Source organism: Poecilia formosa, unplaced genomic scaffold (genome assembly GCF_000485575.1).
Source record: "Poecilia formosa unplaced genomic scaffold, Poecilia_formosa-5.1.2 Scaffold95, whole genome shotgun sequence".
Lineage (NCBI taxonomy): Eukaryota > Metazoa > Chordata > Actinopteri > Cyprinodontiformes > Poeciliidae > Poecilia > Poecilia formosa.
Window position 1 is genome coordinate 1,426,989 of NW_006800034.1, and position 15,053 is coordinate 1,442,041.

Sequence of the window (15,053 nt, forward strand, 5' to 3'; positions counted from 1 at the left end):
GTCTAATGCAAAGGTTCCCAAATTGTGGGGCGCGGGAAACCGTCTGGATGGATGAAAAAAAAAAAACTAAAGCATGAACGCTGTATGCGCTCGGTTTTTACCTTAGAATGGCCAACTGTTATTCCTCTGTTAATTTGATACAGTCGGGGCTTCCACACTTCCCATATCTGTGTCCTCTGTCACTTTTATCAGCAGTTAAAACTGTTTAATCCGTTGTTAACATGTGGTAACCTGTTTTTCCGAGCCGCCTCTAAACGCAACATGAGCGCTACGACGCTCGCGCTGGGTTTCCACCTGTGAAGGAGACCTGCTGCTGCTGGGCGGAGCTACGTAGGTTTGTGTTAGAATCACGGCAGCAAAACGCAAAGAACTTTTCACAGTTTTTTCCCCCGAACTAACCGACTGAGTTGAATAAAGCTGTTGGATGCAGGTAATGTTTGCTAAATGATGACTAGCTAGCTAACAGCACCTTAAGCTTAACAAGTAGCCTGTAGGCTACCGATGTTGTTGTCTATGTCCAGCTACATACATTCATTTTGCCCCCCAAAAAAGTCGATTCCCCCGCCTCCCACTTCCCTTATTCTTAGAGACAGGGAGTCTATAAGAATCTTCCGCACCCCCTCACAGACGTTGTTCAACCAGACAGCTATTTGTAATCCATAGGGGGGGGGGGCAGAAAATGTTTGGAAACCACTGGGGCGGGGGCCCCAGGAGAAAACGTTTGGGAACCACTGGTCTAATGTGACACTCTGTAATGGTGCTAGAAAGATTTTTACTTCCAACACTGAGAAAGGTGGAGTCTCTTCACACTTGTTGGTAGATAAACTTCTATTTAACGTGGTTTGATCAGAAAAGTGATCCAAGATGGCACAATCCCCATCAGCAACGCCCTTGATTAAGTTATGCTGATCATTCTGGTTTTGATTATTATTATTAATTATAATAATAATGTTCCAATCTGTAGTTAAAGATATATGAGAGACTCAATTGAGATATATGATATAAGATATATGAGAGACTCAATTGAGTCTCTCATATATCTTTAACTACAGTGCCTTGCGAAAAGTATTAATTCTCCTAAATATATTTTATTTTTTATCACGTTTTAGCAACAAAGTGCATTTTACCAGTAAGTACTTCCTAATTTGGGAATTTGAAGGACAATGTTTTTTTTTTTTTTTTTTACTGGAAAGTGTGGTGTGCATTTTTATCCAGTCACCCAAGTGAGGGCTTAATGCAAAATTTTCTCCCTACAATTACAGTTGTGGTATTGGTTTTCTGCCACACATGAAAGTTTGCATGACAACCAAAAGTTACATCTTAGTTTCTTCTGATTCGAACACATTGTTTGACGTGATGGCTGTCTCCTACATGGTTTGTGGGGGGGGAAAAAAACCCCTCTTCCATAAAGGCCAGATTTCTGCATCCATGTTTTGGTTACTCCTCTGACATGATGAAATGTTGGAATGTTTTGGTGACGATACTTTTCTAAGAGCTAAAATTTCAGTAGACAAAGGGTTTCATTTTCAACAGAGATCCATTTAAAACAAAAACATGTAAAATAACAATGTTCAAAAAGACAATAGGCATCACAATTAATACAGTAAATTAAATTACCTGAATTTATCCAATCAAAGTAATATACTCATAATGACACCATTAAAAAATAGGGTCAACCAGTTATGCTTTCTCCATGTGTTTGAAAAAACAAAACATAAGTTAAATTAAGCTGCACAGCTTCAGGCCCTGTTGTAATTGCTCAAATCAAAGAACCAATGCAAGAAAATCCACTTCCACCCCATTTCTTGTTCCTGTAGGAAAACACCATCTGTAATAAGTTATGACTGTAGTCTATGGTCGCTGGTGCTAAGAAGCAATATACAGTGGCTTAAAACCAAACATTGATTCGCAAACAAATGTATATAAACATATACCAAAGTACCTGCCTGTGTGCGATCAGTGAAGGCTGGTTAACCTGAGTACAAAGTGCGACTGTGGCTGAACTTTGAGGTTCCACGATGAACAGCATCCAAATGTGCTAATGTTCACTTGTGATGCTGACAGTGTCTGGGGGAGGGGAATGCAAATGCTACTTTCCATTTATTATGCATGCCCGTCAGGTTTCCTTATGAATATTTTTGTTTCGGGGCTTTTCTCGCAATCCATAATAAATTGTCAGAATTGCTCAGAGTTGTGGCTACTTAATTTACCTTTTTCAAGCACAAATGCATTCAGATAGAAAACCACCAGAAGCTCAAGTTCAAAGAAAACACGAGCCCGTGAGGAGTGGAAATGTAATCTTTTGGTGTTTGGGACTTCTCTCTGTGCAGAGTGAAATTTCCTGTGTAAACTACACAAAGGCTTCACTTATAATAACTATGAATTAAAACTAGCCAATTAACTGTTTTTACAATAGACGTCTCATGTTTAAGTTCAACTATGTCATCCTCGAAGGATAATTAGAGTGTACACCAACTCTTATTATACAAGTTGTAAATGCATCTTAGTAGCTTTGTATTTTAAGTCTCAGTGTCCCTGATTGGTCCTCCGCCGTGGGGAAGATCTAATCCATCATCCCAGGGAGCACTTTGTCGGATTTCGGGATATCTGACGAGGAATGACGTCTGCTTAGAACAATGAGGTGGACCGATGAAACTTTGTATGTTGCTTTGTCTCCAGAAAACATAAATATGTAAAGATTGTTCAACTGTGAGAGGCAATATACAGACAACAGCTCAGATTTATCTCAGCTATGACTACAATGACGTTTGTAAGCTCGAACCTGAAATTTTGAAAATGATTGTCCACCATTTCTTGATTTAGCATTGGTTATGCTTGTAGTTATTGACTGCTTGTAGTGTTTATTTTTCAAAATGAAAGCTAAATTTGTTGCTTCTTGATACTGAAGGACAAAGATAGGCTGCTAGTTTAGCCTGAGGAGGAGTATTTAGTCTCTGTTTAATAATCCGTTTATCAGAGAGTTAAATATAAATGTGAGCATTATGGAATTGTTTATATTGCCAGGTTGTCTGATATTCATATGGAGCTACCTTTTTGTATACACATACTATAGTGGAGGGATCATCTGTTTCAATCTGAGAGCAGCTGAATGTAATTAGTTTAGTTTGAGTTCAGAACCGGTTCAGTTCTAGTGGTAATCGCTGCAGTGACCTAAAAGCATCCTGTAAAACTTCTGGAGCTTGATTAAAGGATGACACTGCTATATAAACGTCTCTGTCATCAACATATAAATGTATTTTGACTGCAGGGATTCATGCAGTGCCAGTGCCTCTTAAGTACTGCTTGTTCCAACTCTTTTTTTTTTTTAAACCTAGGCTCTCAGTGTTCTTCTACAAAGAGCAGAAAAACTGAGGAGCAAAAGGGCCAAAATCCAACAATTACTTGTTGAAATATTGATGTACATGTAACAATGTAAACAGAATTGTGCTAAATACATTAAATTTATAATGTAGCTACACTCATGTAAATGTGTCAATAATAAATAAACTTATTGCATGTTTGAATATAAATTTAGCAAATTATTAAGCTGAAGCTTTAGTGCCTATATAGTAAACTTACTACATTATGAGGGTGGCCATTTTTTACATTCCTGGAAAAAGGGAAAATAATACATTATGGTAATATAACTGTAAAAGACAATATTATATAGTTTTTTTAGCAACAATTTTTCAGCTTTTATAATAAAAGTAATTCGACCACATTTTAGTTGTTTTTGTTTTTTTCCAATTACCTTGAAAATGTGGTTTTGTTACTAAAGTTGTGGAATTGTCTGGCAAATAAATAAAAAAACAAGGTGAAAATATAAATAACTTTTAAAAGCATGCATTTTTAAACAAATATCAAGATGAAGAACTATTTAGTTGAGGATGAAAATCATAAAAAGACAGAAATGTTGTAATAATATCTCACAGGCTGATATCCATTTCCAAGAATGCCAGCTATTCATCCATAACTGCAGGTTTTCTCTTTTGAGTGGCATGTGAACATTTAACAAATGTTAATTTTAAACCACGCAAAAAGTTAGCGGTCTATTTCCTAATTTGCTAATTTTTTTTTAACAAAACATTTCACATAGCCGTCAAAAGAGAAAAACTAAAAAAAAAAAAAATAAATAAATAAATAAAAAAAAAAGGTTGGTATTAGTTCTTTAATTTCCACAGCTTACCAATATTTCCATGTGATTTAAAAGAGAGCAGTCAGATTTTTTGTTTTCCTGCTTTGATTTTTGCCAAGTGGAGCGAGTGAGCTCCACCAACCTGTTGTGCTGCTCTGTGGGAGTGAGCCATAGATGGATCATCCTTTCACTCAAATCTACCCATTTCCTTTGCATTTTACTTTCTCTTACACTCCTGGCATTCGTTTTCGATCTTTCCTTCCCCGTCGTCTTCTTAAAATCCTCTGTTCCTCGTCCAAGAATCGGTCTCACTCCAAAGAGTCAGAAATGCAGTGTCAGGTGCTTACAGTATGCGCCATATGAATAAGTGTTTTGGTTGCTAAGCAACTAGGAAGCAATGGATTTCATTATAAGAGTAAATGTCCGTGTGTTATGCAGTTGTCGAGGCTGTGAGATGTGGCAGATTGTGTTGGAGGAACAATCCACCCCGCTCCCTCCCTGCTCTGCATGTCATTAACAGGTCAAACAGCAAGATTTTGGAGAATGCCTCACAGAAACGAGTTGATAATCTGTTTGATCCTTCACTAGATTCCACCTCGCTTGTCATTTGCCACCCGCTGTTCTGACCGATCTGACACTGAGGCACTGGAAACTGTGGGTTTTGTCTTCCCCGGTGTGATGGTAATCAATAAAGCCAATTATTTGTGGGGTTCAGATAAATCACGACTGTTATGGGATGTGGTGGTGGGGATTGAAGATGCATTTTTTTTTTTTCTTTTTATAAATGGAACAGTACAACAGCGCTGAGTGAAAAGAAGTTGTGGCAGCTAGTTAGTCACTTCATTAGCATTAAGAGTGCCTCCACCTTCCTTTGTGGTGGCTCAATTACATGGCAACTTAACTTTACCGTCACTTCATTAAGCTTCTGTATACTCCGTTTCTTTTCTTGTCACGTCTGCTGGTGTGCTTTTTCTGCTTCGAGTCCTTTCAGATATTTGAAGTATGCGTTTCTTTGATTCACCCCTATTTTGTATATTATGTATGTATTGGGATGAAGGGTGTACGATTTTAATTTGCTTGGATTTCTTCAGGGCTGTAAAAAAGTATTTTGAATCTTACACGTTTCTTGTTTTTGCTGTTTCAGTTGCACCTAAATATTGGAGAACCTGAAATTAATTCCCATATCATATAATTGATTTTACCTCTTTATACCTTTAATCATTTGCTATAGCTGTCTATGAGTTGTTTTAAATTAGAGGGTTTATCCCCCCCCACTCTTCTTTGCAGGGATGCTGTAATTATTATTTAGATATTTTTTGGAAAATGACGTTAAAACATTAAATAATGTTGTTACTGCTGCTCTTATCCCTGGTACATGAGTGGTGTATATATATGGTGGGCACACTGTACATACCGCAGCATAAAATGTGTCGGAAAGCAGCGCTGGAACATTATATAATTAACGCTGTGAATCTTTCAATGGCATTGAAACACAAGGACGATATGCAGTTGCATGACAGGGATATGAAATAAGCAGCAACAAAGATGATCATGTATTTGACAACATTTTTGTTTGTGTGTTCAGTTATTAACTGTAGCAGAGTTTTTAGAAATGATAAAAAAATGAAGGTTTTCAAAGATTGCCGCACAAGCATTGCAGCACAGCCAGCTGCTACAGGAAGTTAGGAAGATAACACTTATTATTAATTTATATATTTATTCAAAGGTCTTTGGCTTATTTTACATAGTCTTCTGATATAGTTGTGATTAAGCTCCATTTATCTCATTCTTCTACTACTTTTTCCAGCATAACGGCATCCTCACAAAGTTTTAGTCTCTCTGTCACTAATTTCTATTTTAAGAGTGGAAACTTGGAGCAGTGGAATTTATTCCAAGTGTGCAAACATATTGTTGGCACGTAGCAGCGTTTCCTTTTGAGATTATTGCACGACATTGACACTACAATGACGACTGTGTACGGTTTCCCTTTACTGGACACTGGATGCAAAATACTTTAAACTCTGCATTTAATCAGACATATTGTTTGAGTGTTTTTATTTCGATAAATGTTCCCAAGGCAGTTCATGCACAGCTAACATGTAGCCTCTGGCAACGGCTCAGAAGCTTCGGTAGCATCAGGTGGTGATTGGCGGATTCAGTTTGAGAGCTGCTCTCGTGGTGCTTTAAAGTGCTGTCTGAAAAACTGCAGTGATGACACTCGGGAGGCATGATTTAGTAAGTTCAAACAGCTGAGTGCTACTTTGCTGTCGTTTCCGTCACGTGCTTAAAGATGAGCGCAAACACAGCGTGTCAAGCACGGCGAACGTTGATGCAGCTCGCAGGTGGAAAAAGACCCATTTATAGTAATAATAATATGACAGTCTGATTTCTTATGAGTTTGAATGTAACACAGAAACATTGACGTTCATTTTAGTCATTTTAATATGGGCAGTGCGTATAAATTAACATAACTGCTTCAGTTCATCTTGTAAATGTGAAATATTTATCCATGAAGACGGACAAATTTCCATCTGCAGTCTGAGGCAGGTTAGTTGTATGAAAACGGGAGTAAAACATTAATTTACACCATTTAATGAAAGAAATAATAGATGTATTTAAAAATGTAGGGTTATGACTGTTGTTTGGTTTTTATGGGATCCTAGATGTAATTAGTTATCACATGTAATATTTAATGTTCTCAGTTTTTTGAAGTATTGGCTTCCCTATTGGAAAATGCTGACTACCTAAAAGCATTTCCCTGCGTGGGAATTAAATTGTCCTTATTACTCTGCTGGACAAGTTTTCATTTTCCTTATTGAAATTATTCAGCCAAAATTTGGTGGAACCATGCACGGCTTTATTCACTAATAAAGTACACACTGTATCTTGTTTTATCACGGTAGATAAGTATACGTTTAGTTAAAATATCTTACTGAATAATATTTTAATGGTCTTTCTGTTTGCGTTGATCTGATCAGACAGTAATTCACATGTGACAGAACCTCGCTGCTCATTTACATCTTTGATGTTTCAGTTAATTGTTTCTCATCTGTGTAAGATTCACCACATTTAATTTCAATTTGTTTTTGACTTTTAAATGAGTGTGAATCCATTATTACATCCACACACTTAACAATCTTTTGCTAATGGCGTTTTTTTCCCCCTGCCTCCATAACATCTGGACCTCTAATTACAGACTGTGAAGAGAAAACTGAGATACATCCATGTTTCTTAACCGTTAGACTTGACTTCTTCTGCAGCTTGCTTATTGGTTGATGCCTTTGAATGTACAATAGAGTGATCTGCATTCATCTAGAAGCAACGTGACATGGATAAACTTCAGGAAAATTGTTAATATACAACCTAAAAATTGGAGTGAGTGTGAAACCCTGAGGAAGACCAAAATTGACTATAAAATGTGTCACTTTAGTGACTGTTTTTTGTTCCTCTCATATGATTTTATCTCTTTAAGTGTGTGAACTAAAAAGTTTTATTATAAGAACAAGGCAATAAACGCATAATAGTTAACAGTATAGAAGGCTTTCTGCGAGTCGAAAAAATATAACCCCTGTTAATCCACAAATACTTTGTAAAAGCAACATATTACAGTGGACTTTAGTTTTTGGTAAGAGGCTGTTTTGAGCAATTTTTTAAAAAAAGTTTATTTTAAAATTTTGAAAAATGAAAGCCTAAAGGAACTCAGGAACATTTTTGGGGGATTTTTAGTTAATTTAGTAGTTGGACAGCAATACTCTAAACTTGTCGTTTATATTTGAAAGCATTACCTCATGTGCAGCTAAAACTAGTTGGTATTGTTCCACTGGTATTGTCAGGTCATCGTGACCTTATGACCTGATGGTGTCAGTTATTAAAACAGAAAAAAAAAATCAAGATTGACCAAACCTGTAATGGGTGCACCCCTACTTAACAGCCTTTTTAGACTTTGGCCAAGCATCAGGAAAATGTCCCTCTTTAAGTGCAAATTGATTATTATAAAGCAGACTGAACAAGTGCCTGCTATTGTTTGTTTTTTTTTTTTTTTTTTTTTTTTACTTATTTCAATGGAATATATAGTTTGCTTTAATGAGAAAAAAATAATCCTAAATATTTTTGAAAATTGTTAGTTTTCCAAAATGCAAAACAGAAGAAAAGACATAAAAAAACAACTCCCAGAAAACATACATTAACCTAGTAGTTATTTTTCACAATTTACTAGTATTTAAGGCTACTTAGTTTGTCACTACTCATCGTAATAAGTGAAGAAGAATTCTCCTCCTGTTCACTTAATTGGCCATGTGAGTATTAGCTACTTATTAGCTTCTACATTGCATAATATAAGCAGCATGCTGCAGCTCCGCTCCATCTGTGATCTGAGGTTTGTGATTACCACAAATATTTTTTTTTTTCCTGCGTCATAGCCTGCTGTTTTTTATTACAAAAGATTGCACCTGATGACATTTTTAGATACTATAGAAACTGCTGGTGTTTACATATAAATATGAGAACTCATGTGTCAAATCAATACATCTCCAGTCACATTGCCTTTATGTAAACACAAAATGCTTTCAGTTTAGGAACGTGGAAAAATGTACTTTTTGCGACTGAAGTCAGTTTTCCTCCTTGCTTGATGTGTATTTGCAAATTTTTGTCCGAGACTTTAATTCGGGCATGTACTTTAACTGGGTTGTCCTAGCCCAAACATGACACATGTTTACATGTGTCACATGTCTACATGTGTCATGGTTGGGTGTTGTCCTGCTGGACGCAGTCTTAAGCCCATCGAAACCTTTGACAAGTTTCGTCCCAAGAACGTTGCATTGTGTATTTAGTCCTGTCCTCGCCATCAACTCACACCTCCGTCTTCCTGTTTGCTTCCCCATAGTAGTGTTTGTCACTGCTTTTCATTAGCAGTGACTCATGACAATGCTGCATTAATGAAGATGTGCACTGGTGGTTGTCTTCCACACGTAGCATTTTAAATGTAGAACAAAAAGCTCAATTTTCTCACATCCTTGCAGGTCTAATTCAATGGCTTGAATTAGATTTCCTGTCTAGTTAGGCTTTACAATTAGACAATTAGTTGTGCTGGATTTTATTTAATAGTTTCAGAGTAAAAGGTGCTGAACACAAACATGTTTTTATGTTCAAAAACTTTAGAACACTTATGTGAAATGATTACAGTGAAACACTATTCTGTGTTGGTCTATCACGTAAAAACTAAGTTAATAAAATGCATAGAAGTTTTGGTTGTAACATGATAAAACCTATATTAAAAAAAAAAGAGTTCACAAATTGATTTGTTGAATTCATTCACTCAGTAAAACATTCATTGGGAGATCTCGTTGTTGGGAGACATTAATTACTCCAACATGTAGAAAGAAAGGTCCGAAAGATATTTGGAAGATATTTCAGGATCTTTCTTTCTACATCTTGGGTTATTAATAATCCGATTTATATTAATATACTTTTAAATAATTGATTCATTTGAGGAACTATCTGAAGCTACGTGTTATATTCAAGTTTAATGCGCTGACCCTTTGACAAACGATCATGGTGGATTCTGGGAATAGACTCGCAGTGCTGATCAATGACCTCCGGTGTCAGACGGACTTGATTTAGGTGAGGTTGTGAGACCTAAATTTGGAGGCGCAGAATACTGATCAAAGTGACTCGGAGGAGACCGAGTGCCTGTAATGACTTACCCGGCTCCTGCTGCCATTAAAAACGCATCGCTTTTAAAGAAACAACTCCAGCCGAAGATGATTTAAACGTCTCCGTCTGTTGTTAGCAGAGTGAAATTAAAAATACAAACCGGCCGTGAGTGTATTCTGAAATATAAATGTCAAAAACGCGGCACTTCGGCGCTGCTCTGAAGGCATTTTCTGCGTGTGACCTTAAGATAAAATCTGCCACCACACCCTTTAAAAGAATAATTGGACGGTGTCATGAGTCACAGGTCATTAATCTTTGAACTCGGCTTTTCGTGGCATTAACAGTAGACAGTCGTGGCCAATGTGTTTTTTTTTTTTTTTTTCAGCTTACATTTTTAAACTTGGTCATTAAAGTGCCGAGGGATAACAGCGTGGTGCCAATTAGGCCTACTTAATGACTATAGCTTCCCTCGGCTCTGCCTATGTTACTGTATTCATTAGCACAGCAAAAGAGCGGAGACAAACTCGTACATCAAGCCGAATTGTTTATGATCTTGTTAGTAAGAAATACAAAATAGAAAAGAAAAAAAAAAAAGCAAAATTAGTGGAAAGAAATGAAATGACTTTTGATTTTGTGTATTAAACGGAAACAAACATCAATGCCACCACTCTGGGGCTTAACTGAACATCTGCGTTAAAAGAAAAGAAATGCACTAAGCTACTGTTTACACGAAGCATGAGATAAAGATCAAGCAAATGCATAATTTCTTAATGGGAAGAGATGGAAGCGGTATCGGGTTGTTTTAGGGTGGAATTATCAGGCAGTGGAAATCAACTTGAGCAATAAGGATTTTAATAAGAGATGGGTGAACGAGTTATTGTAATCCTTTGTTATTGATCCATTTGGTTCAGGGAACTGTAGCAAGTTGCATAAAAACTGCATCCTTTCTACAGTCATCAACTTTTAAGTGTGGTCAAGCAAGCACACTATTAGTAGACTTGTGAGCTTTGGGGAAGACTTTTGCAGAAGCTTAACGTTAGTCTGGTTTATCTGTTTTGTTTAGTTTCAGTGGGATTATTAGCTCGTTGTGACATTAAACTGTGTCCAACTTTCAATCATCCAGGCTGCTGATTTGACCTGGAGTTCAGAATTTGTCTTCCATCTTCATTTTTCCAACCACTTTTTGTGCTAGTGATGGCAAAACAAACCCTCGACATAATGCTGCCACTGCCATGCTTAACAGTTGGAACAATGTTTTTTTATGTCGGAAAGCCTCAAACGCATGGGTAGCAGTTTGCTGAAGTGGCAGACTGAACTTGTCTCGTTTCCCCGTTTTGATGATCGGAGTCTCCTATAATGTAGCCTCTGACATGTTTTCGAGGGTTTTAGTGTTTCAGAGTGCAAACTAATATTACAGAAAGGTTTTCTCCCTGTCCGTAAATTTCGCAGTTTCAATTAAATGCCATGTTATTTCAGGAATAGTGCTCTTTTCACCCACATTGTTTTGTTTTTATGTCTATGGCCAGACAGTGGCCTTCCTTAGTCTTGGAGAGGTCTTCATATAACCAGGCAGATACATTGTCACCGCTGCCAGTTTATTACTGAGAAGCAGGAGGACTTTGTATCACGTTACATGTCATAAATTCAAAAGACAACTGACGGATGAGTCGAGCAGCACGCTTGTCACACACACCGTGTCCCTGCTCTGCTTCTGGGGATTCAAATGCAAGTTCAGATTTTATTTCCCTGGTCGCTATGATTTAAGGCTGGTCTGATAAGATTATTTTTTACAAAATAAATGATGTAACCTGGGTAAGCCTCAGTTGTCCGGGTCAAAGCATAGATATTGCAAAATTTGTTTTATTTTGCAATATCCTCACAATAAAATGCAACTCCCCTTTTTGCACATTTAAAAAATATATATTTTTTCCTCGTTGCGTGATACCACTGAACTGCCTTAGATGAAAATTTCACTCCCTGGATTTTCTTGTCTGTATTTACTCCTAAGTGAACTGGACGTGTTGTTATAGTGTTATTAGGTTAGCTGCAGAGCTCTGAACAGGCTGTAGAAAGTGAAACGAGGCCTGATACAGTTCTGCTTGTCTGTGACTAATGGTTCCGAACATGATTGCATTTCTCTCTGCAGACATAATATTTCTGAGGATTACTAAACCAGGGAGGTTTAGGTGGGTGGAAGAAATACTTACTTTATATTTACATTGTACATACTAAGACTTTTCTATCTTCGAACATATTTCTTTACCATTTGGCAAGCTCATCTTACTGTACAAACACTGTTGTGTTAGATAAAAATACTAAACGTTTTGAAACGATTTGCTTTGGCACTGTTAGTGATGACAGTCTGCAGCAATTCTGAGGGATCCAGGTACTCTGTTTGGCCTCAGAAGGGGTAAAATTATACTTTTAGTTCACAACAATAAGACCACATGGAACTTTTTGTAGCAAAAGTGGTTCTTAAAGAAGATTCAGTCCCAATTTCAACCTGAGGGCCACAGGGTTAGAGCTGGACCCTTGGTTGAATAGATCTTCATTCACCATAGTTTTTGACCAGTCTAAGCATTGATTTTGAAGTAGAAATGCAGTCTGAATTTCATAAACGGTGAAATGATCCCTTGCATTTTCTTTCTTCCACCTGTTTTATCTCACTGTATCAGGTATGCTACCTGGAGAAGCTGATTTACGGACAGGGAGAAAACCTTTCTGTAAGATTAGTTTGCACTGAGAAACACTAAAACCCTCAAAAATATGTCAGAGGCTACATTATAGGAGACTCCGATCATCTAAACTGGGAAACGAGACAAGTTCAGTCAGCCACTTCAGCAAACTGAAGCAGCTTTGCTCTACAAAAAGGATATGGTATCCTAATTGCTTGATTAATTTTATTAATTCTAGGTTGCATCAGGCATCAGAGTAGATCGGTTCCGTTAATAAAATATGAACTTGTGTTTGTTTGACCATCGCCTTCCAATGCTCCTAGATTCTAATCTCTCTGCTCTGCGCCGTCTAGGCTTTCTCCCATTGAAGTGGATTTCTCCGGTAGAATTTCAACTGGGCCAAATCAGCAAACGGAAGGAGAAGTTGAGAATTATAATGTCAATTTTCTGCTCTACTTTAGAGCCGTAGCCTGGCTGTAGTTTTAACAGCAGAGAAAATAAAAGAAGCCGTTCAGTCCGTGTTGGCCACGTTTTCCAATACTGAATAAACGTCAACAGTCATCTCATTCGATTTGGGACTTCTCTCTTCGCAGTGGGGGATGGTTGTTACAAGCTGGTGAGCTTTGAAACATTGAACTGGTGCATTACATCTGGTCAAACGTTGTGATTAGGTAAAATTTCAAACTTCAACAGAGTCAATGCCTCCAGCAATGGTCGAAGGTCCTTGACCCTGTGTGAAGCAAAATAAAACGATGGGCTGGTTTTTACCAGGCTATGTGTTTGTATGACCATCAACCTTTTCAATCATTTGTATGGGTTTATTAGTGTAAATATGTATGTGTGCTAGTTTGTCACCTGGAATTGCCAAGACGTCACAATGATGAGAAGAGCAGTAGCAAGGGGAAGGTAGAGCTGCTCCCAGAGGCTGCAGCAGCCCCAGGCAGATAGACACAGGGTACCAAACTCCCCCATCCCACCCCACCACTATTTCCCCTAGCATCAAGCCAGCAACACGCCACGCATGTGACCAAGGCTAGGAATCAAAAAGAACAAGGGCGGGGGGGGGGGATATGATCATTCAGTTATTTATTGCCATGTGTCAATGTCTGTATACAAGACTTTCTAAACTGAATGAGCTAGATCTGAACAGGCCCTTAAATTACCTACTCACAAAAAAAAAAAAAAAAAAGTTTACACATCCAAATGTAATTTCTCTCAGAAACTGTTTCCATTAAGCAGAGGTGTGGAAATAGGCATGTCTCCTGTTATATGCAGGATAGTCCCTTATATGTTCCAAAACAGAAGTTCGTAATTATGATGTTTTCAATAAATTCCATAAAGAAACTGCACCCCCCTCCACTGTTGCCTGCATCTCCACACCGCTTGGCACCGTCTAGCTGCATTCATACTCGACACGATTGATTACTCCAGATGTAAATCTTTCAAGGTGGCTCACAAATATACATTTCAATTTTGTAGAGAGGGTTCAGTCATCTTCTAAAGCAGCTGGGGACTGATATCAGCGACCGTTGTTCAGACAGAAGTTACAGGATTTACAGTTTGGGCTCCAGTTAAAATTGCCGCAGCCACGACTGTGTTAAAGCAAAAATACTAAAGTTTACGATGCCTAAACAGGCATACGTTACCATTTTAGATGTTTTGTGTTTTCTATGACCAATACAAAAGTCATATTTGTAGATTTGAAGTAACCTTATTGTCAAGACTTCAGGTAGTTTTGAGTTGATTTATTTTGTAGTAAAATGTTAAATGGAAGCATTGTTTTGCTTCTATGCATTATCGTCGTAAACGCCAGAATAATTTCTCATTCCTAACTGCAGACAAATTCATTTTCCTAATCATAACTGCTTTGGCCATATTTATGTGTTGCAAACCACTTTCATTCACCTCTTTATTTAATTCAGTAATGCTATACCCTCAAGCTTCACAAAGATTTATGGTCGACTGGAAGCACAACACGCGCTGTGTGCCAGGAGTTCTGTGAAGCCCACTGCCCTTATAACAGGGACACGCAGTTGTCCGCTCTACATCTGGAAAATGCAGCACGCTACAATCCCAGGTATGCCTGCTGCAACACAAAAAGGGACCCGCAGCAGATGCCACGCACGCTAATGGTGACCACGTGAATGGTCCGTCCCCCCCGCTGACTGTTGAACAAGAGGAGTGTCGGTGAGTGAGTGAGGGTATCACATAGAAGCCTCGTGGCTGCAGGGTGTTTCATCAGGGAACATGGCTAACCTCTGCATCCTGTCTTGATTTCCTGCTCCGTGAATCATCGCAGTCCCACCAGACAGATGGAAAAGCAGTAAGAAAGACAGTCAGTCAGACAGGCAGGCGTGCTGGCAGCCCACTCAGTGAAGCAGAATCACCAGGAGCTCAGTGGCTGCCATGGATACACTCCTGGAGTCTCTTTGCCACTCTCTCTCCCTGAATGTTTACCAAATACATGTGTGCAAACATGTGCATAGGTTTGTTTTGGAGGCATTGAACCTGGTTGTTAAATATAGAATAGCATTTTTTTTCCCCATTTCTGAATTTTTTTTTTGGTTTTTTTTTTTTTTTTTTTTTTTTTT

The 15,053-nt window shown here is 38.0% G+C and overlaps 1 protein-coding gene across 1 annotated transcript in view; it reads left to right on the top strand.

The window, feature by feature from the left end:
- LOC103142316 (calcium-activated potassium channel subunit alpha-1) overlaps positions 1-15,053 on the top strand; it is a 92,568-nt gene that overhangs the window by 1,097 nt on the left and 76,418 nt on the right.